The following is a 23,819-nucleotide window of genomic DNA, read 5'->3' on the forward strand; positions in this document are numbered from 1 at the left end:
ATGTCTTCCCAGCCAGAGCAGAAGACACTAAAATGTCTTTTTTTAAACTTTTTTTTTTTAAATTGTTGTTCAATGTTTATTTATTTTTGGGACAGAGAGAGACAGAGCATGAACGGGGGAGGGGCAGAGAGGGAGGGAGACACAGAATCGGAAACAGGCTCCAGGCTCTGAGCCATCAGCCCAGAGCCTGACGCGGGGCTCGAACTCACAGACCGCGAGATCGTGACCTGGCTGAAGTCGGACGCTTAACCGACTGCGCCACCCAGGCGCCCCTGAACTTTTTAATTTTTATTTAAAAACAAAAATTTTTAACATCTGTTTATTTTTTTATTTTTTTTTTAATTTTTTTTTCAACGTTTATTTATTTTTGGGACAGAGAGAGACAGAGCATGAACGGGGGAGGGGCAGAGAGAAAAGGAGACACAGAATCGGAAACAGGCTCCAGGCTCCGAGCCATCAGCCCAGAGCTCGACGCGGGGCTCGAACTCACGGACCGCGAGATCGTGACCTGGCTGAAGTCGGACGCTTAACCGACTTGCCACCCAGGCGCCCCAACATCTGTTTTTTTTTTGACAGACAGGGAGCATGAGCAGGGGAGGGGCAGAGAGAGGGGGAGACACAGAATCCAAAGCAGGCTCCAGACACTGAGCTGTCAGCACTAAGCCCTATGTGGGGCTTGAACCCACAAACCAGGAGATCATGACCTGAGCCGAAGTCAGATCCTTAACCAACTGAGCCACCCAGGTGTCCTAGTTTTATTTTTATTTTTTAGAGAGCAGGGGAGAAGGCTAGAGGGAGAGAGAAGAGCATCTCCAGAAGGCTGGGGCTCGATCCCACAATCCTGGGATCATGACTCTCTAAAATCAAGAGTCGGATGCTTAACTGAGCCACCCGGATGCCCTGACACTAAAATGTCTTAAGAGAGCTAAAATTTTTGGCAACTTCAGGCAGGCAGTGGAGGAAGCTTACTGGCTAAAGGAAGTTATCTATCCTGTCCCTAAGCCCTTCTCAGAAGATGTAATTAGTTAAGGGTGTGCTCTTAACACAGGGGACAAGGATTGCAAAAACCCAAATGAAAAGGAAGCCTTCCCCACATACACACCTCTTTATAGCTATTGTAACAAGAACCAAGTTGTGTGCTTGGTCATAGAAAGGAATTTCAGGGGCACCTGGGTAGCTCAGTAAGTTAAATGTCTGACTCTTGGTTTCAGCACAGGTCATGATCTCACAGTTCATGAGGTCGAGCCCTGCGTTAGGGTTCTGTGCTGACAGAGCCTGCTCGGGATTCTCTCTCCCTCTCTCTCTGCCCCTCCCTGACTTGTGTGCACACGTGCTCTCTCTCTTTCTCTCTCTCAAAATAAGCAAATAAACTTTAAAAAAAAAAAGCAACTTCAATTCACAGTAGACACTTTCAGTATAATGGACCTGAATTATTGACGTAGTAATCTCCACTGCTTGCCTTGCAACAGTGTTTCTCAAACTGAGGCCCTGAGCCAGAAGCATCAGCATTACCTGGAAGTTGTGAGAAATGCAGGCCTTCAGGCCTCTACATAGATCCGTGGGTCAGAACCTCTGGGGCCAGGGCCCAGCATCCCACGTAACAAGCCCTCCAGAAGATTCTTGTGTACTATATCAGTACAGTGTTCCCAACCTTGGCTGCCCAGAAGAATCACCTGGGGGCTTTAAAACAATGCTGACTCCTGGGATTGGGCCTCTCTCCCTAGTGGATGTCTTTCCAACCTTACGTAGCTTTAGAAGAGATGGCAAAAGAAACCTCATCAATGGCATTCATGCTTTTGGATTCGTAAAGAACGTGTTTTGCAAACACAGGAAAATACCGTGAATTTGTTATTTCATGGGTTTTTACTGAAAATATAGTATCTTAAGGAATCTCAGAAGTTGGTGTTAAAATTCCAGTTTAATTTTTAAAAATTGTTTAGTATGCAGAATTTCAAACAAATACAGACCTTTGTGGCGTAGTCCAAAGAGCCCCCATGAGCCCATCACCTAGCTCAACAATTACCACCGACTCAAGACAAGCCTTCCCTGTCCACATTAACTTCTCCCTCCCATGTAATTGGGAAGCAAATCGCAGATGTCACAGCACATTATATATAGAGAAAAATTAATAGTACTTCCTTAATAACAACAAGTGTTTAGTCAGTGTTCAAATTTCTAACTGTTGTGTCATAAAAATTCTTGTTAAGGTTTTTTGGGTATTTTTTGGTTTTGTTTGTTTGTTTTATCAAAAGCAAGCAAGGACCATACATAACGATTGACTCTTTCTTCAGTTCTTTTAAAAATATGATATTAGATTTTATTTATTCATTTTTCTTTTTAATTATTATTATTATTTTAAATTTAAATCCAAGTTAATTAACATATAGTGTAATAATGATTTCAGGAATAGAATTTAGTGAGTCATCACTTACATATAACACCCAGTGCTCATCCCAACAAGTGCTCTCCTTAATGCTCCTTACCCCTTTCGCCCTTCCCTCACCCCAACACCCCGCCAGCAACCCTCAGTTTGTGCTCTGTATTTAAGAGTCTCTCAGGGTTTTTTTCCCTCTCCGTTTTTATATAATTTTTGCTTCCCTTCCTTTATGTTCATCTGTTTTGTATCTTAAATTCCACATATAAGTGAAGTCATATGATATTTGTCTTTCTCTGACTGACTTATTTCACTTAGCATAACACACTCTAGTTCCATCCATGTTGTTGCAAATGGCAAGATTTCATTCGTTTTGATTGCCGAGTAATACTCCATTGCATATATATACCACATCTTCTTTATCCATTCATCAGTCAATGGACATTTGGGCTCTTTCCATACTTTGCCTATTGTTGATAGTGCTGCTATAAGCATTGGGGTGCATGTGTCCCTTTGAAACAGCACACCTGTATCCCTTGGATAAATGCCTCGTAGTGCAATTGCTGGGTCGTAGGGTAGTTCTATTTTTAATTTTTTGAGGAAATGTTTTCTGTTTTCCAGAGTGGCTGCACCAGTTTGTATTCCCACCAGCAGTGCCAAAAGTTTCCCCTTTCTCTGCATCCTTGCCAACATCTATCTATTGTTGCCTGAGTTGTTAATTTTAGCCATTCTGGCAGGTGTGGGTGGTATCTCATTGTGATTTTGATTTGTAGTTCCCTGATGGTGAATGATGTCGAGCATTTTTTCCTGTGTCTGTTAGCTATCTGGATGTCTTCTTTGGAGAAAGGTCTATTCACGTCTTTTGTCCTTTTCTTCACTGGATTATTTGTTTTTTGGGTGTTGATTTTGAGAAGTTCTTTGTAGATATTGGATACTAACCCTTTATCTGATATGTCATTTGTAAATATCTTCTCTCATTTTGTCAGTTGCCTTTTAGTTTTGCTGATTGTTTCCTTCGCCGTGCAGAAGCTGTTTATCTTGATGAAGTCCCAATCGCTTTTGCTTTTGTTTCTCTTGCCTCTGGAGACATGTCAAGTAAGAAGTTGCTGTGGTCGAGGTCAAAGAGGTTGTTGCCTGTTTTCTCCTCTAGGATTTTGATGGCTTTCTGTCTTACGTTTAGGTTTTTCATCCATATTGAGTTTATTTTTGTGTATGGTGTAAGAAAGCAGTCCAGGTTCATTCTTCTGCGTGTTGCTGTCCAGTTTTCCCAACACCATTTATTGAAAAGACTGTCTTTTTTTTCCCATTGGATTCTTCATTTTTTAAATTCATGGGTAATCACTTCATATTTTTAAAAAGTCCCTTGTGGGGCACCTGGGTGGTTCAGTCAGTTGAGCGTCTGACCCTTGATTTCAGCTCAGGTCATAATCTCAGGGTCATGGGATCAAGCCCCACATGGGTCTCAAGTGTGCAGCCTGCTTGAGATTCTCTCTCTCTCTCTCTCTCTCTCTCTCTCTCTCTCTCTCCCCACCCCCACCACTCTCCCCACCTTCACACACACTTTGTCTCTCAAATAAAAGTAAATAAAATGAAGTAAATGAAGTAAATAAAATAAGTAAATAAATAAATCCCTTCCAATATTTTGTTAAAGAAACCAATGTAAAACTAATAGCTGATTTTAGGCCGGTGATTTTAGAGTTGAAAGTTGTAAAATTATTTGCATAATTTCAGTGAAAATGTCATGGTTAGCCTGATATTTATAAATGAAGTCAATTTACTACAATTGTTTAAACACTTCACAAGATTTTCTTTAGAGTCATGAATTTCCCCTACTAGGCATTTAAAGGCCTTAATGAGGAAACAAAATATATTAATATACGAATATAGTTTAAAATATTTAGTAAATTTAGCTAAGGGTGAAAATTAGATTGTTCAGAGAGAATTAAATGTGCTCATCTTGAATTGATGGACCATTATTCAAAAGTCCCCTGGAAAATGATCATTTCATTTTTATTTAAAGTTTTTGCTGGATTTGTAAATAGAATAGCAAAAGTTTAGCTGAGTGCAGACTTCAAAATATTTTGTTTTGAAAGTTAATTTCAAGGGGCGCCTGGGTGGCTCGGTTAAGCGTCTGACTTCGGCTCAGGTCATGATCTCCCGGTTCATGAGTTCAAGTCCTGCATCAGGCTCTGTGCTGACAGCTTGGAGCCTGGAGCCTGCTTCAGATTCTGTGTCTCCCTCTTTCTCTGTTCCTCCCCCGCTCGCCCTCTGTCTCTGTCTCTCAAAAATAAACAAAGAATAAAAATTTTTTAAAAATGTTAATTTCACACCCATGTAATTATAAATAATCCTTCCTACATACTTACACGCAAACCCATGCTGGCACTTTAAGCACCCTTCAATTATAGTAGTTGCTGCATTGTATGAAAATGCATTGTGTCCTTCCCTGTCTCCCTGCCACACTATGAAGTCTGAGTTTTTTGCAAACAAAGGGTTTTCCAGCTGGTGATTTCCGGCCCTGGTGCAAGGCCTGTGGTGGGCACTGGGAAGAGCTCCCCACACCCCTTCAGTGTGGCCCAGCTGACACGGTGCTGGCAGCAGGTGGCCCACAGCCCACAGCTGGCACACCCTTCCCTTAGGAATCCCTGCAGCTGCAGAGAGCCACTTGCCCAAGGTCACGCTCTCCTCAGTGTGCCCCATACCCAGTGCCTGAGGGATGGAGTGGGGGTGAGGAAACAACTCTAAGGTCCCAGAGCTCCCAGGGGGCAGCCAGTCTATCCTTGGCTGGCATCACAGCTCACCATCTCCCTCCCAAACCTGCCTCCTGGGACACCAACATGCAACCCTAGCTGACCCGTGGAGAGGAAAGGCAGAAGAGAATAATTTGCAGATAAAGAAGGAAGCCCTGATAAAAGTATAAAATTCAGGGAGACCCATAAACACGAATTGGCTCCAGCAAGCTGTGGTCGCATTTTGGTCACCTGAGGTTCTCGCTTTTGCAACTGGTTCAGGCACTGTGGTTCACAGCCGGCCCGGGGCCAAGCGCTGCAGGAAGAGGGAAGGCTAGCTCTGTGGCTCTTGGAAGTTTTGTTTTTGAATGGACTTTCTATTCTTTTCCTGCTCATGTCTTTAGAGAAAGGTCCAACTCCCTCAGCCTGTTTATTTGGTTTCAACACATGAAAGACTGGTTTCCTATATGCAACATGCATGCCTTTAAACTCAGATTTAGTCTGAGGCTGGTGGATCCCAGCAACTCCCTCACTGACCCTGGGCCTCGGAGCCCATTCTCCAGGCTCTTTGTGACGTCAGTTTGAGGAATTCTCCATGGCCCATGTTTACCACTCTCTCAACTCCCCAGTGCTTCACCTCCTCCTCCTTTCCCCTTAAACTACATCCTCCAACAACCAGATTTGGAAATGCACTGTGTGTTCATTTCTACCTAAGTCTCTACTGCAGGGCCTGGCTCTCCATGAGAACCCAATACTACAGTACTACGTATCCATACATTTTTCTTAAAAGGATAAATGAAGGGAAACTTATGGAGCTTGAAAAGAGATCAAGGAAAAATCTCGTGTGAATATATGAGTGGCCAGAAGAAGCAGAGAAAGCCCAACATATAAGACACATTTTTAAAAGAAATCCTTCAACAAAAGCACTCTAAAAGGAAAAAGATAACTCAGTGGGTATATCATACGGCCACTTTTCTCCATCCATTGGAAACCAAGCCAACTTGTTAATTGTTTTAAACTTTAGGGACGAAGACAGGATTTTTCAAGGGGCCACGGAGAAAAGAAAGACCGTATTTAAAGTGGGAAGAATTCAAATGTAGGCCTCTTTCCCAGACAGTGGGACAAGAGCATTCCTTGGAAAGAAATTGTGTCAGCTGTAGAGAACTGGGGCCCTTGGCCCCTACCTGGCCAGGCACACCCAGGATGAAATATCCAGGCGGGGAGACCACCATAGGATGTAGTGGTGAGCCAAGAGCACATAACCCACAAGGAAGGAAAATACAGAGACTCTGCAGGAGGCAGGTAGATCTCAACTTTGGCAATATCCGCACTTAATCCCATAAAGTAAACATGCACTGTGAGAGACCACAAGGTTGAAGATTGAATTTTTACCATTTTATTGCAAATAGCTAACCCTCCTGAATGCTTAATGTGTCTCTTTTCTCACACCTAACATTTTTCATTATCTTTAAAATTATGATATTTTTATGCCCTTTAATATTTCAATCCACCTTTTCAGATGAGGCAAGGTATAGATAATTAAAAATATATATTATTTCATAAAGTATTTCAGACTCCCAAGATATGAAGATGAAGTACGAATTGGGAATAAAATAGAGGAGAGGCAACTTTGAAAACCAAACAAACATCTCCTGCAGAAAGGGCTCGCCCTTTGTCTCATTCCGTACACATTTACTTAACACCTACAATGAGTTCCATATTGCACTTGGCTCCTTGGAAAAACAGGTGAACTGGGCCAAATCTCAGCCTCAAGGAGATTATTAATAAAGCCAGTAAGTGAGAAAGGAGATACATTTTTCTTTTGTATTTATTATAATTTAGTAGGAAATTATTCTCAGTTACATGGTAATAAAGTTGATATCTAACTAGAAGTGCATAATCCTTCATACATGTTTTTATATTCCAAGAGCTAATGTGGGAAGAAGGAGAACACGACCAGACTAATAACAGAATAAGAAATAGTAGGTGTTGTTATTAAAGATTTATTCCATACAAGGAACCTACTCCAGATGGATTCCCTAGGTGGTTTTCTTAACTTTCAGAAAAATCAAGGGTACTTGAGTTTTATGTAGTCTTTAAGATTACAAAAAAAGATGAAATGTTAGCTAACATTCACTGAGGCAAATATGGGCTAATTCACATCCGACAGATACCAATCATGAAAGCAAACTAGAACAATTCACTTTGGAAAAACAAATGCAAAAATCCCCAAGTAAAACTTAGGAACTAAAATACAGAATCTTCAGAGAATGAAACACTAAACCCAAACCAGTTTTAATCATGGAGTTCAAAACTGTCACACAGAAATGAAAAGCCTCAATATAATTGACCCTTATTAGTAGAAAAGTAGAATAGCAAATGCCATTCCATTACCTTAATATGTGCCAGAAATAACTTTGGTGTGTTTAAAAATCCATTTTGTATACAAGATTAGGGGGATAGCTTCTTTCTTTAAGTTATTTACGTTAATTATTTAAAGTGGATTCTTAATCTCATTTCAACCTACAAAAATTGTGTGTCTGTTACAGGCAAGGCACAATACATGTTGTAGAAATGTCAGTCATTTCCTTAAAGAAAAGGTAAAGAAACAAAACAAAGATGTCTTTTTCCTTGTACCTACTGAATAGGGCACCAGAAGAACCTGCAATAACTACTGGAGAAGGAAGACGATAAAAGACATAAATATATAAAGAAAAAGAATAAAGATGTTGCTTTTTTTTTTTTACCATTGACCTAGAAAATCAAAAGACATCAACCAAAAAATTATTAGAGGTAATAAATGGACTCTGTAAGAGTTATGAGATACAAGATGCTGCCTCAAAAATCAATTGCATTGTTACATACTAGTAGCACACTGAGGGAAAAATGAAAACAAAGAGCCCATTTATGGTAATAAAAATTTGAATATCAACCTGCACCATGAGAGATTTATTCAAATAACATTATAAATATTTAATGGCAGAAAGAAGACATTAATACCTGGAGAGAGAGAACTACCTCGTGCCTAGGAATAGCAAACGCAGTAAGAGAACAGCATCCCCATGTTTTCTCAGTGCTCATCACTCCTATCCGTGTTCTGTCTCTGTCTGTCAGGGTGGGCAAAATCATAAAGGAGCACCTCACTGATACCCCACATCATGGACACAGTCATCAAATTTGACAGCTTCCTCCCTGCTTTGTTCATTTCTTTATCGCCGCCTCTGTCTAACCTCCCAGTTCTGATTCCCAAACATTGACTTTCAGGTCCCAGTTTCTGGTTCCTTTTGCTGCTTATTCATTTTGAGACATCCTCTCTTGGGTGAGTTACCACGATGGTCAGGTCTATCAGCGGTGGCTGTCTTGTTACCCTCGAAACACCCCCTTTGGGGGTATCACGTTAGCCAGCAGTGCCCCGTGGTGCACCCGGACAATACAAAAGTGATATTTAATACAAATCAATTTAAAACCTCCATGGGATACCTTAGAGAGGAATCCAACTGAGAGAATGAAGGATAAAAAAGTAATGTAGAAATGATAATGAGGTATCCATGTATGTTTTGTGTACTTCTTCTGTGTTATATTTCACTATTAAAAATATTTAAGAAAGAAAAGGTAGTATGGAAAACTAATCTGAGAAAATAGCTTCAGAGAAGACAAATGTTTTTCCATGGTGTTCTGCAGGAAGTAAGGAGAAAAGACAGAATTTGAACTCACACCATTTTGACAGCCAAGTCCAGGCTCTTAAATACTACCCTCTACAGACTCCAGAGGAATCAGAGGTAAATATAAAAATCCAATCCATAACAAATTATCTAGAAGAAATACAACAGAATATTTATCTCAGTTCTGGCGGGAAATAAATTTATGAATAATAAAAATGGAGGCTATCATCAGGAACAAGATGGATGTTGACATCCATAAAAGTGAGGACTTTTGCACACTGAGAAGCAATAAAAGAAATACCGGAAGGAAAACAACAGAAGAGTGAAATATATTTAAATATAGTCAGAAAAATCTATTGTCTAAAATATATAAAGTCTTGATAAAATACATAAGGTCAAACCCAAATTTCACAAAATAAGAAATGAAAACACATGAGAAGAAAATGCTAACGCAAGGAGATTTAGATGGTAAATCATCTCAGGGAAAAGGCATCTGCACTATCAATTAAAGAAATGCAAAGGAAAACAACTTTAAGGTATAATTATACACACTTAATGAGCAAAACCAAACAAACCATTTCTAGGGAGGTGGGAATGGGCTATTTTTACATTAAGTCTCCAACTGCTATAGGATTTTCTTAACCATAATTCACATACGGGTCTATTACTCACAGGCTCCCCTAAGCAGCTTGGAAGGAGCATGATTCATTCAAACTGGTCCAGACTTCGCACAGATAAAGGCATTTAAAAGCCATAGGTGCTAGACAATTTACCATCAGCACCATTATCATTACTCCTTTGCATGACTCATTTACTTGCTTGAGGTCTCTCTGTTGGGGCTGGTGAACAACAGATCTGTTTTGGGTGGGGGAGTCCAGGGGGGTATAGCAACTGGGCATCTTGTAGGTCCTACAGGGAAGCCAGAGGTCAGCACCAGGACAGCAAGGCCTGGGGCAGAAGGTAGGCCCAGGAGCAGGTCACCGATCTGATGGGCCAGGGTCAGAGCCAAGGTATAGTGGTAAGGCCTGGGGCAGTGAAAACCAGCAAAGGGAGGGTCCAGAGAGAGTAGTGTATTCAGATACAGCTGAAAATGTGTTAGCCTGTGACAGCTTTCCTCACCAGTCCCAGTGTGGATAGTCTGGGTTCATTTAAAAGGGAGATTTGGGACAGACATCAATATCCAGGATTGCCCAGGATACCATGTTGTTTTTCCTATCTGTCCATTTGCATGTGTGTTTCTAGCTGCCCAGCATACTGTGGTAGCTTTAAAACTGTGGACTTAGTGCAGCCGAACTGCATTTCCCAGAATTCCCTCCCCCATATGTGTTTGGTTTAGAGCCATGGGAGAAACCTACAGAAGACTTGAAAGGTAGAAGAGAAGCAGTTGTCATGTTTACTCTCCAAAAGATGAAATTCAGCCTGTGTTTGAGGTCACACGTGTTTTGCAAATCTGCTAACTCCTCTTGCTGGCGTGGGCAGTATCTGGGCCCTCTGCAACTCTAGCTCCTGTGAGATCTCTTCCGGCAGCTTCTCCCAATCCTGGGGCAGGTGTGGGGTGGCCTTGCAGGGAGAACACTGGTTTCTCCTTCAGGTCATTTAAGGAGAGAACTTGGAGACAGAGAGACAGTCACAATTTTTAGCTTGTTCCTCCGGGAGGTCTGATGTTTCCAGATGTTTCTGCTCTCCTCCACTTCCTGTCTTCCCTTCCCAACACTTGCCATGTGAGTTCAGAGTCAGCACCAGAGAAAAACAGCTGAACTGAGGTTGTACCACCTCCAAATAATGTCAAATCTCTCAAACAAATCCCATGTTCTATGTCATGCCTGCTGTATCTCTTGTATAGAATTTGGTACCAGAAGTGATGTCAGGAAACAGAATCATCAGGATGAGTTCTCTGAATTGGTTCTGGGTTAGTTTTGGTGGGCTTTCTGATTGGATTAGATTTAAAGGCATTAGTGACCATTTTTTCTGTGGTACAGAGGACATTGGTAGCACATGGACAAACAGTGGTCAATGGCTACTTATATTCTCACCTGCAGACATTTGTAATCAAGTGTCTATAGAAGGCAAGGCTTTGGGTGACCAGATGGTTCCTGCCATAGAATGTTTTGGTGACGTTAAGGAATATAATGGGGCTGGCTGCTTTCTTCTAATTGTGTTTGAGGACTTGGAGAAAGAAAATTACATGCTCAGGGCTTTACATTCTCATTCAGCTTCTGCTAAGGGTGCCTGAAAACTTCTGTGACCGACAGAAAAGAAACTTTCATCACTTGTAGCCACCAGGATTTCTGAACACTAAACCTAAAGTCTAATCTCTCACAGGTGGTTGAATTACAATGCAAACTGAATCTCCACCTCTTAGACCCTTGGGCTAACCTCAAGGCTCTTCTCAGGAAAGAGTAGTACACCAAAAATTGAACGGGGACATATGGAGGGATCTGATGAAACTGGAGACCTTGAACCCCTAAATCCAGCCAGCTCTCCTTTTCCAAAAGAAGTAGCCTCTTGTACTCTTGCTGAGGAGATTGGTTTCCCCTTGTATAAACTGTTCCCTTGTGACAGTTTCCCCTAAGTAGTTGCCTTGCAAGGGACTACTACTGACTCTCCTTGGGACCTATTGTTACCTCTGATTGCTTAGCCTGATAAACAGATAAAAATGTAAACAAGCCCCAGAGAGTGAGGTATGAATTGTTACCTGTGAGGGGGTGCCACACATGCCAAGAGAATTGCATGATTCATTTCCAATTTATGTAGACAGAAATCTGAAGAATATATGTACGAATGGTACTTAAGGGTATTAGATCAGAATGTGAGAAATATAATGTTGGATTAGGCAGAATTGCCTGAACCCCATGATGGCCTATACTAAATCAATTTCAAATGCCAGCCATTCTTCAGTACGCTATAAAGGAAGCCATCCAAAGGCTTAAGAAAACTGGAATGAATTTTTATATAAGACCTGCTCCCCCATTCCTTAAATATATGTCCACCTAGAGGACACTCCTTTCACTAGGGATGTAAAAAATACATTCACAAGGGGAAGCCCAGAATTGTGGAAGGGCTCTGTAGGAACTATACTCTAAAAACCAGGAACAACCAAGAGAAATACTGCCTTCAAACGGAGCTCCCTGAATCCAGTGGGGATAATGGATCCCTGGGTGACTGGGCATAAGTGATGAAGTCACCTAATCACCAGTGACAAGATGGACATGATTATCTTGTGGGCAGCAAAGCTGAAGCAGTAATCATAATGGTTTGACAGCGGGCATCTTTGCTGTTGACTGTTTGATCATGGTGATCCCAAAATGGAGATACAGGAGCAGCCTACTATATTTTTACTTGATTTATGTAAGTGGAAAGCTTTCAGTATGGTAAGAGAAGTCCAAGTTAATTGCAAGGATAGAGAGTTCCAGCCCTTCAACCAATTCTCAGACTTGAGTCAATTCGCAGACCCAGAAGCTCTGGAAAGAGGAAGAGGCCAGGTTTCCTTGAGGGAAGACCCTATTACAATACCAAAAATGTGTACCATACATCCTCCTCCCAGTCTTCCCTAAAAGGGCCAATGACCATTTATCAGGGTGACTGTGCAGTGGGAAAGGGAAATAATCAGACTTTGTAAGGATGAGACACTGAAACTACTCCATGGAGACTTCAAATGCTGCTGTGGTTCATGAGTCAGAGTAGGGGCTCATGGAGGTAAGGTAATCACGGTGAGTCCAGTGGGTCCCCAAGCCCACCCTGTAGTATTTTAAGAATATATAATTGGAGTAACATGGTTAGAAGCTGGAATAACCCCCTACATTGGTTCCTAATCTGGGGAGTGAGGACTATCCTAGTAGGAAAAACCAAGTGGAATAGTCACTTGAAGATTTGGTCACCACTCTAGCTGGGTGGTAACTGAGACTGAGACAATGCTCTCCAGGATGTGCTATATGATTTAAATCACTAATGAATGTATTTTCGCCCATAGCAGGATTTATGAGGACAGGAATCAGGGAGTAGAAATGAGAATGGCTTTTCTCACTGTTATCCCTAGTGAGTCACTAGCAAAATCTTTGCTTCCCAGCCCTGTTACTTTGAGCTCTGTTGCCAAGGGAGAAATGTTCCTTCCAGGGGACACAACTATGGTTCTTTATACTGAAGGTTGGGACTGCCACCTTGCCAACTCTGGGCTCTTCATGCCAGTGAATCAACAGATAAAGAATGAGGGTCAACTGGGGTGATTCATCCTAACAAGGGGAAACACAGGGGGACAAAGAAGGGTTTATGGAACACAAGCAATCTTCTGGAGTGCCTGCTAATGCTCCCACATCCTGTATTAAATAGAAGATTACAACAACCCAGTGACCCAGATTCTTTTTTTTTAAATTTTTAATGTTTATTTTTGAGATAGAGTGCGGGGGTGGGGGAGGAGCAGAGAGAGAGGGAGACACAGAAACTGAAGCAGGCTCCAGGCTCCAACTGTCAGGACAAAGCCTGATGCGGGGCTCAAACTCAAGAACCATGAGATCATGACCCGAGCCAAAGTCAGATGCCTAACAGACTGAGCCACTCAGGTGCCCCACCCGCCTCCGCCCTTGACCCAGATTCTTAAGGCATAAAGGTTTTGGTCACCCCACCAGGCAAAGAACCATGAGCATTTGAGGTGCTTGTTAAGGAACAAAGGGGATGTAAAATGAATAGTGGAAGAAGGTAAGTTACAAGTACAAACTGTAACTAAATAACTACATTCAGAAATGAAGACGCAAGTAGTTATGAGTGTTCTGTTATTTTGATATGAATGTATCTTTGTCTATATTAACCCATCTCACCTGCTCATCCTCCTATTATCTAAATTAAAATGTGTTAATTGTAATTAACTTTATATCCTAAGATATTAAAGGGAAGATATGACACAGCTAGAAGAGAATCCACACAACCTAAAGATGGGTAAAAAGAATGCTGTCTCCTCTTATAAGGAAAGTTTGGGGTGTTACCAATTGTCTGAAGAACAGGGATGCCTCCTGTTATGTAGAATAATAACTGCTATTGCTTCCATTTGGAAGTTCAGTATAAAGAGCTGTGTATCCCCCAAGCTCCAATCCCTCATCTGAAAATGGTAGAAAAACACACATAGCTGATAGACTTGTCTTGAAGGTTAAAATGGTATGGCTTAAGACATTTATGAGGCATTCCATTACAATGGTATCTTCATTAGTAAGAGTATGTTGGGAGTAAGCACAGGATCAAATGCACTTGTACATAGAAAACACTTTGTTAAATGTTAGACGTTAAAATAGAACGTGTTGATGTGTTTATGATTGAGAAAAAAAGGAGAGAGATGTATATGTATGTCAAATCCTTGACGTATAGACTGTGGCTTCATGCTGTGTTAACTTGGCTATGTTGGAAGTGCATCTCACAGAATGTAGGTTTCAGGCTAGAGTTGGCCACAAGAGAAATCTGAGTAAGGGTTAAGAGACAGAAGTAAAACAATAGTCCTGCTTATTCTCTAAAGGTCAGAGCAGCTGGATCTGCTTCTTCGGCTGAATTCTGACTTCTACAATCCCTCCCTTTTAGTTATAGCATGGTTCTCACTGTAGACAGGTCAGGGGGCTGATTCTCCCTATTCATTTCCATAAAGGAGACTCTCACGATATTTTCCAAGATGGCTGACTGTTGGATTGGCCACTATTGGCCTTCTTCACTTTATCTTATTTAGTCCTTCCCACATAGAAGAGCAGCTGATCTGATTGGTGAGTGCCAGACCTTCTTTGACCATTGCCCTACTGCTGGGTGAGGTCATTGTCAAAAGCCGTGGTTCACTGGGGCACATTCTCTTACCGTCTCACACAAACATACACTTAGACTGAGTATACCCTTCTCTTCTTCCTGTTCTCATTTGGTGTCAGCTACCAAAAGGTCAGTTCCAGGTGTCATTTCATGATGAAGTAAGAAATCTTGCCACCTTCTCTAATACAACAGTTATATTAGGAAGTCCTGTAGAGTGTGTGTGTGTCAGTGTGTGTGTGTGTGTGTGTGTGTGTGTGAATGGACATTCGTTTTGTTGTTAATAAATATACAAGGTAATCAGGAAATTAAAAAGTGTTCCATTATGTTTAGGTTTCAAAACGGTCAGGCATCTGTTTATTATTTTTTTTAATTTTTATATCTCTGCTGCTGCAGCAGGAAGAGAACAGTGAAGCTGTTTATCTTAACCATTTGGAGTTTTCACTGAGCCTTTTATAGTATTGAAAATAATGTACCTTCAGAAAGAAGCTTAGTAAGCATGACTGCTGGTTTATTTATATCAAATGATACAGATTTTTTTGAATTGTGAAATGTATCATATATACAGAAGAGCATTAAAAAATACAACTACAGTTTAAAGAATCATTACGACATTCTTTAAGAAATACTAGCTCCCTAAAACTCCTGCATGTTACTTCCCAATTGCATGACCACTCAGCAAAACCACTCTGTTACAATGGTTACAGAAGTAACCATTCTATTGTTCTGTCTATTGTCTTTGTTTTTACTTTTTTTGCCACCTGTGCATGTATCCCCAAACTTAAATGTCAGTGCAAATTTAGCTGTGTAAGGACAAGGCAACATGGCCCCTGTTAGATGAAAGCTCCCAAGGGAAACTGAACTGAACTGTCTTTTGGTCATAGTCTAGGAGCAGAGCACACCATTGTAACAAGCCTAGAACAGATAGACACTGGGCCAAGTTCACCAGAACATTTCATGTGTGGTTTAAAAAAAAAAAAAAAAAAGGTAGCTGGGATCTTCATTTATAAGTCTTCAAGAAACATCACGAGTTATACATATCTGAACCAATTGCCCTCTATGCCCATTATATAGCTGTCATCACAGGATCTCCATTTATCAATCTGCCTCTCTCCCATAAGTCTCCTCTGCCTTGTGTTTTATATCTTCCTCTTTCGTGATCTAGTCCCTCATTTCAAATGTTTTTTCAAAATTATTTTTGAGAGTGAGCATGAGTAGGGGAGAGGAACAGAGGGAGAAAAAGAGAATGTTTAATTTTGTTTATGTTTATTTATTTTTGGGAGAGAGACAGAGAGAGCATGAGAGGGCAAGGGCAGAGGCATGAGAGAATTTTAAGCAGGCTCCACGCTCAATGCAGAGCCTGATACGAGGCTTGATCCCACAACCTTGGGATCATGACCTGAGCCAAAATCAAGAGTTGGATGCTTGGGTCACCTGGCTGGCTCAGTTGGTTAAGCATTCGACTTTGGCTCAAGTCATGATCTCATGGTTCATGGGTTTGAGCCCCACATCAGGCTCTGGGCTGACAGCTCAGAGCCTGGAACCTGCTTTGGATTCTGTGTCTCCCTCTCTCTCTGCCCCTCCCCTACTTGTGCTCTGTCTCTCTTTCTCTAAAAAATAAATTAAAAAAACATAAAAAAAGAGTTGGATGCTCAACGGACTGAGCCACTCAGGTGCCCCTGTTCTGTCATTTTAGTGAAACACATCCCCCGAGCATATTGTTGAAAAAGAGTACAGGGAAGTACATTTTTTGATACTCTGCCTATTTGAAAATATCTTATTCTGTCCTTACTCTTGGGTGATAGTTTGGCTGAGTATAGAATTCTAGGTTGAAGATAATCTTCCTTCAGAATTTTTAAGATCCTGCTCTATTGCTTTCTAGCTTCCAGGTGCTGCTGAGAGGTCAAAAACCATTCTGATTCATGATCATTCATAAATGACTTGGATCTTCTTGTTCCTGGTGCTCTGAAATTTCACAAGAATATCTTTCACCTTGGGTCTATTTTGAAGTATTATGCTTGGCATCTTTTTTTTTTTTCTTCTCCAATCTGGCACACAGATCCTTTGATAATTCTGAACCATCAACTGAGATTAAAAATGAAGTTTCTGTACTTACAGACAAAGATTGATTTTACAGAACCAATTTTAAATCTGTTTGATCAATCAATGACAACTTACCTCCATCTGCTATCAATGATAAAATATACTGAACACACTTCTGAAAACCAGCCAATCAGTGATAGCTGTTGAAGGTGACTCAATCAGCAGGCAACTTACTCTAGTGCAGTCTTGCCTAAAGAAGCACACTTCCAAGGCTAACAGTAGCCTACTTCCAGCTCTAAAACCATTACAATCCCCAAATTATCCCTGACCCCAAAACATTATATAAATCCAGCAGTCTGCTTTGCTTGGACATATTGTTCCTAACTAGCATATCTCTTCATTACTTAAGCTAATAAGGAAGAAAGCCCCTGTGTATAGTTCCCCAATTTCATACTCCCTCACCCCCAGATGTAACTGTTATACATTTTTTGTTTTAACCATTTCTGTTAATTTTTTGCCACCTATCCATGTATCTGTAAACTGAGTGCCAAGTACAAGCGTAGCTGCATAAAGAAAAAGCAACATGATCCCTGTTATGTGAAGATCCTAGGAGACGTTGAGTTGAGTGGAGTCTCTTGGCCAGTTCTTGTCTCAAATATTGAGTGGTGGCCTTTTTCTCTTACATAACTACAGGTTTGAGAAACAATGACCTGGTTCTCGCTCACATAGACACTCACACTAGAAACTGACATGGTATTATGTGTTATGTTTTACAATGTACGTTTCACATTTCAAGTTCCATTTATGGCTCTACTCCTCCAAAGTCCCAGGATTGCTTGCCCTAGTCTTGGTTCCCCTCAGCCTAAACTCCATTCCAACTCATGCCAAATCTCATAATTCCTTCTGGAAGACTTCCAACTTTTCATTGGACAAGATCAGCCAATTATCAAAAGAGAAAAAACATTGAATTGGTAATCAGGACGCTTGGGCTCAAGCCCCAGTTCAGCAAAGTATCAGTTAAGTGACCTTACTGTACTTCAGTTTTCCTGTCTGTGAAATAAAGCTCGCATCAAATTAATAGCTCTCAATCTCTACTCACATGAGAATCACCTGGCAGTTGTTTTAAAATATTGACTCCTGGACCCTACCTGACCAGTTCAATCAATTATCTTTGGAAGTGGGGCCTGGGCATCAGTATTCAAATGTCCCATATGATTCTGATGTACAGCCAGGACAGAGAACATAGACCAGGTGATCTCTAAGGTTCTATCCAGTGCTCACACTTGGAATTCTAGGAAGTACTGTAGTACCTCACTGAATGAGTTGGATATCGTATTGGCAGGACTCTTTGTTTATTGGGTTCCTAAGGGAGTAAAAAGCATGCAAAGGTGTGACACAAAAATATCTGTGATGTAACTTATCTATATAATAGATATTGATGAACAGAAGGCATAATGGAAGCTTATAGAAACCAATGAACACAAAGTATAGACTGCAATCTTTTCTCAACCATGTCTGTCACTGGTGACTGTAGTTGCAAATGATAAACAGCAGGGCAATATCCATTAATCTTCCTCTAGCTTATGGAGGATGTATGTGTTGGGAGAAAGGGGTAGCTTCAGCCTGTCAGTACCTCATTCAAAGCAGCTGAAAGTCAGATTGTCCACTTTCCAAGATCCAAGGTCCATTCAGCAGTAAATGTCAAGCCCAGAGTTGGCTATCATTAAAGACATCATCCTTAGTGGACACTAACTGGGGTGGCAATCTGGCTTCCAAGGACTTCCCAATGCCTGGCTCTGATACCCAGGAGGGAGCAGCCTTTCTAAGGGCCATGTCTAGCTTTTCCAAAAGTGGTTTCTTGGGAGAAAGTCCACTCCTCCCACTCCTTAGATCCTTGAAGTGATCCTATTATCTGTCCGTCTTACATCATGGTTATTTGGCTATTTCTTTGATTTTTGTGCGTTATCCCAGTATTCTTGGGATCCCAGATGCTTTTTCACTCAACTTAGCCAGTCAGTTTCTGTTGCTTACAGCCAAAAGAATCGTAACTATTATAGCCCTATTCCCAAATAACAGCTGCCAGTTATTGAGCATCTGCTATTCACCAGGTACTTAAATAGATTATTGCTAATCTTAAAAACAACCCTATGTGCCAGGGTTATCCCCATTTCCCAAACAAAAAACATGACGTTTTGAGTAGTTTTCTCAAGAACATGAAGCTAAGAAACACCAAAGCCAGGATTTGAACTTCTCTCTAACTGCAAATCTGTTTGTCCCTGCTATGCCATGCTGTTTCTCATGAATATTTTATTATCTAATGACTAGTCCTCTCTACCACCAACTTCTACTCATACCCAAACTCACACATACTAGGCTCTGACTAAATCCCACAAAGAGGATGGAAAGGGGCATGGAAGATTGATCTGTGCCCTCACAGGCACCTGTCTTTTCTCTTGGGGACAGGAGCTTGTAGAGGTCAGAGCCAGGCTCCCAGCACAGAGTTCTTGTTGAAACATAGTCAATACCAATCAATCAGATTGATAGGGACAAAAATTCACACTCTCAAACTGCAGCAAGGGAAGATTCCACCTCAGGAAACTTGTAACGTGGACAGACGTCCCCAGACGTATATAGATCAGGATCCTATGATTGAAGAAGAACGTTGCTTGAAAGGACCACAGGAATTGTCAACTTTTTCACGTGTTTTTTTTTCTTTCAATCTGGAGAACTAAGATTGAGGAAGGGGAGAACTGAGAAGGAAAGGATGCCCAGACTGCACAGCAATATGGGAGCTGAGGCAGTCTGACCTCTACTTCTATATTTCTTTCCACTAGCCATGCCCAGGAGATGGTTTATTCCATCATATCTCTCACCTTCATCCATATTTGAGATGGTAATGCTGCTTTCCAAAGGGAGTCAGATTTTGGGGCGCCTGCGTGCTCAGTCGGTTGAGCATCTGTCTGACTCTTGATTTTGGCTCAGGTCATGACCTCACGATTGAGTTTGAGCTCCTGCATCCAACTCTGTGCTGACAGCATGGAGCCTATTTGGAATTCTCTCTCTCTCCTTCTGTCTCTGCCCCCTGCTCTTTTTGTATCAAAATAAATAAATTAACAAAAGGAGTTAGATTTAGACACTGGCCTGTCTTTGTTCCCCATGACCTGAGTGTATACACTCAGTTTTGTCCTCGAGGCAACCTGCCTCTGGAAGGCCCTGCCTTATCTTCCCACAGGGAGATCCTATAATCATCTGTTAACTTTCTAGGGAGACATCTCTTTGGGGATCCTTATTTCCTTATCGGACTTCTGAGATGCAGGTGTTCAGAAGTGAGAGAAAACTGATGCAGTGCTACCTGAGAGACAGGAACACCAGAAGGGCTGGATTTCAGACGAACACCCTCTGTACCGTTACCCTGATGACTACATATGCTGGTGATGGTTCTCAAGGAACCCTGGGCAGGCTCTCCCAAGGACCCAGCCCATCATTCTATCTGTCTTCAGATGTTGGCAGAGGTGAAAACCCCCGGTCATCATCTTGAGATTTGAGAATGTACAAGCTTAGTGCTGGTGCAACCATCCACCACTTTCTTCCAAGGACACTGCAGACTGAAGAGGGCTCCCAGACTCCAGGGAGGATGAGACATGCCGCAGAAGTGTATTGTGCTTCACATCACTGCTTTCAGCACATCTGTGGCAGACAGAGTCCCACCTCCCCATACAGAGGAAGGCTCTGCTTTCTGCCTCTGGGCTTTCTTGGAGCTGTAGGACTTGGTCCACACCTGAGCACATCCAGGAAATGCTGCAAAGTTAACAATCCAAAGGGACAACTGTCTACTACTGGGGGATGGAAGCCAAGGGACAAATAGCCCAGGCTTCCATTCTTCAAAGGGACAATTCTGAGGTATATTCTAGATGGTTCCCTAGGGTGACCCTAGCAGGGTTGAATCCCAGTTTCCCACAGTGTATCCCCCACCCCAGCTCAATAGTAATGCACTCTTTTTTTAAAAAATGTGGTCAAGGGGCGCCTGGGTGGCGAAGTCGGTTAAGCGTCCGACTTCAGCCAGGTCACGATCTCGCGGTCCGTGAGTTCGAGCCCCGCGTCGGGCTCTGGGCTGATGGCTCGGAGCCTGGAGCCTGTTTCCGATTCTGTGTCTCCCTCTCTCTCTGCCCCTCCCCTGTTCATGCTCTGTCTCTCTCTGTCCCAAAAATAAATAAAAACATTGAAAAAAAATTTAAAAAAAAAAAATGTGGTCAAGTATACATATTTAAAAATGGTTAAAATGGAATACTTTATATACTCTATACATTTTATTCTATATTTTATATTACATATTTTAGTATTTCATATTATACATATACATACATATATATGTATACATATATATACAATATATATGTATGTATGTATATATATATGTATGTATGTATGTATACATATATATACAATAAAGTACAATGTTTTAACTATTTTTTAAACATTTTAGACCTTTCAAACATCACCTCTGTTCTATAACCATTTATTATATCTACTTCCCTTGTGTTTTCTTTTAAGGCATGCTTTAAAAAAAATTTACTTATTTTGAAAGCAGAGGAGGGACAGAGAGAGAGAGAGGTAAAGAATCCCAAGCAGGCTCCACACTGTCAGTGCAGAGCCTGACTCGGGGCTCGAACTCACGAACTGTGAGATCATGACCTGAGTCAAAAACCAAGAGTCAGACTCTTAACCAACGGAGCCACCCAGGTGTTCCCGTTTTAACCATTTTTAATGGTACAATTCAGTGGTATTAATTACATTCAGTGTTATGCTTCTATCACCATTATCTATTTCCAAAACATTTCCGTAACCCCAGATAGAAACTCTGTACTGAGTAAACAATAAATCTCCCATCCTCTTCTACCCACAATCCCTGGTAACCCCTAATCTACTTTCCATCACTATGATGGATGCTTTAGATATTTCATATAAGTGGAATCATACAATATTTGTCTTTTTGCGTCTGGATTATTTCACTCACATAATGTTTTCAAGATCCATCCATATTGTAGCATGTATCAGAATTTCATTCTTTTTTATAGCTAAATAATATTCCATTATATTTACATACCATATTTTGTTAATCCATTCATCTGTCGATGGGCACTTGGGTTGTTTCCATTTTCTAGCTATTGTGAACAAAGCTGCAATGAATATTGGCCTACAAGTATCTGTTTGAGTCTCTCTTTTTAAAATTTTTTTAATGTTTATTTATTTTTGAGAGAGAGATAGAGCATGAGAGGGGGAGGGGCAGACACACACACACACACACACACACACACACACACACAGAATCCAAAGCAGGCTCCAGGCTCTGAGCTGTCAGCACAGAGCCCAACGCAGGGTTGAAACTCATGAACCCTGAGATCATGATCTTAGCTTAACTGACAGAGCCCCCCCCCCCCCCCCCCGCCTGCAGGCGCCCCATGAGGCTCTCTCTTTAATTCTTCTAAATATACATCCAGGAGTGAAATTGCTAGGTCATATGGTAATTCTATGGTTAACTTTTTGAGGAACTGCTGAAGTGTTTTCTGTAGTAACTATACCATTTTATATTGTCACCAGCAATGTACACATTTTCCAATTTTCCACATCCTTGACATCACTTTTTATTTTCATGATCGTTATTGTTGTTGCTATTATGATTACCATCCTAGTAGGTATGAGGTTGCATCTCATTGTGGTTTTGATTTGCATTTCTCTGATGGCTAAAGATGTTGAGCATCTTCTCATGTGCTTATTGGCTATTTGTACATTGTCTTTGGAAAAAATGTCTGTTTAAGTCTTTTGCCCATTTTCAATCGGGTTGTTTGTCTTTTTTTTTTTTTTTTTTTTTTTTTTGAGTTCAGGAGCTATTTATATATTTTGGGTATTAAACACTCTCCAGTATATGATTTGCAATATTCCCCCCTTCTGTAAGCTGTTTTAACCTTGTTGATAATGTCCCTTGCACAAAAGTTTTTAATTTTGATAAAGTCCAATGTATTTATTTTTGTCTTTTGCTATTCACGCTTTTAGTGTCATATCTGAGAACCCATTACCAAATCCAAGGTCATGAAGATTTACCTCTAACTCTTTCTTTTAGAGTTGTATGGTTTAGCTCTTATATTTAGGCCTTTGATTCATTTTTTTAAGATTTTATTTTTAAGTAATCTCTACACCCAACTTGGGATTTGAATTTACAACCCAGAGATCAAGAGTCGCATGCTCTATTGACCGAGCCAGCCAGGCGCCCCAGCCATTGATCCATTTTGAGTTAGTGTTTGTATATAGTGTGAGGTAGGGGTCCTATTTCATTCTTTTGCATTTGGAAACCCAGTTGTCCCAGCACCAGTTGTTGAATTATCATCTACCCTTGAATGAACTTGTCACCCTTATTGAAAATCAATTGGCTCTAGATTTACAGATTTATTTCTGGACTCTCAGTTCTAGCCCATTAGCTGCTGTGTTTTTTCCTACACCTATACCATCCTGTTTTAATTACTGTAACTTTGTATTAAATTTTGAAATTGGCAAGTGTGGGTCTTCTTTTTCAAGATTGTTTTGACTATTCAGAGCTCCTTGAAATTCTATATGAATTTGAGGAACAGCTTTTCCATTCCTGAAAGAAAAGGCTTGGAATTTTGATAGGGATTATGTTGAATCTTTAAGATTTCTTTGGATAATATTGCCATCGTAACAATAATAAACCTTCCAGTCCATGAATAAAAGACATTTTTCCTTTTATCTAGGTATTCTTTAACTTCTTTCAGCAATATTTTGTAGTGTTCAGTGTATGAGACTTTCACTTCCATGGTTAAATTTATTCCTAGGTATTTTATTCTTGTATTTGTTTAATTTTATTTATTTATTTATTTATTTATTTATTTACTTACTTATTTACTTTTTTACTTATTTATGTATTTATTTAGACTGTGTGTGTGAACAGGGGAGAAAGGCAGAGGGAGAGAGAGAAACTATTAAGCAGTCTCCAAGCTCAACACGGAGCCCAGTGTGGGGCTCAGTCCCATGGCCGTGGGATCATGACCTGAGCTGAAATCAAGAATCAGACACTTAACCAACTGAGCCACCCAGACACCCTGGTATTTTATTCTTTTAGATACTATTGTAAATGAAATTACTTTATTTTTTTTTTCAGTTTCTTTACTTTTGAGAGAGAAAGAGAATGTGCCAGGAAAGGGCAGAGAGAGAGAGGGTGAGAGAGAGAAT

The 23,819-nt window shown here is 40.8% G+C and overlaps 1 long non-coding RNA gene across 1 annotated transcript in view; it reads right to left on the reverse strand.

Annotated features, from left to right (window-relative positions):
- The window catches only part of LOC123385357, a 53,487-nt gene that overhangs the window by 7,942 nt on the left and 21,726 nt on the right, over positions 1 to 23,819 (reverse strand). The window lies entirely within an intron of this gene.

The sequence above is a fragment of the Felis catus genome, chromosome B2 (assembly GCF_018350175.1).
Source record: "Felis catus isolate Fca126 chromosome B2, F.catus_Fca126_mat1.0, whole genome shotgun sequence".
Taxonomy (NCBI): domain Eukaryota; kingdom Metazoa; phylum Chordata; class Mammalia; order Carnivora; family Felidae; genus Felis; species Felis catus.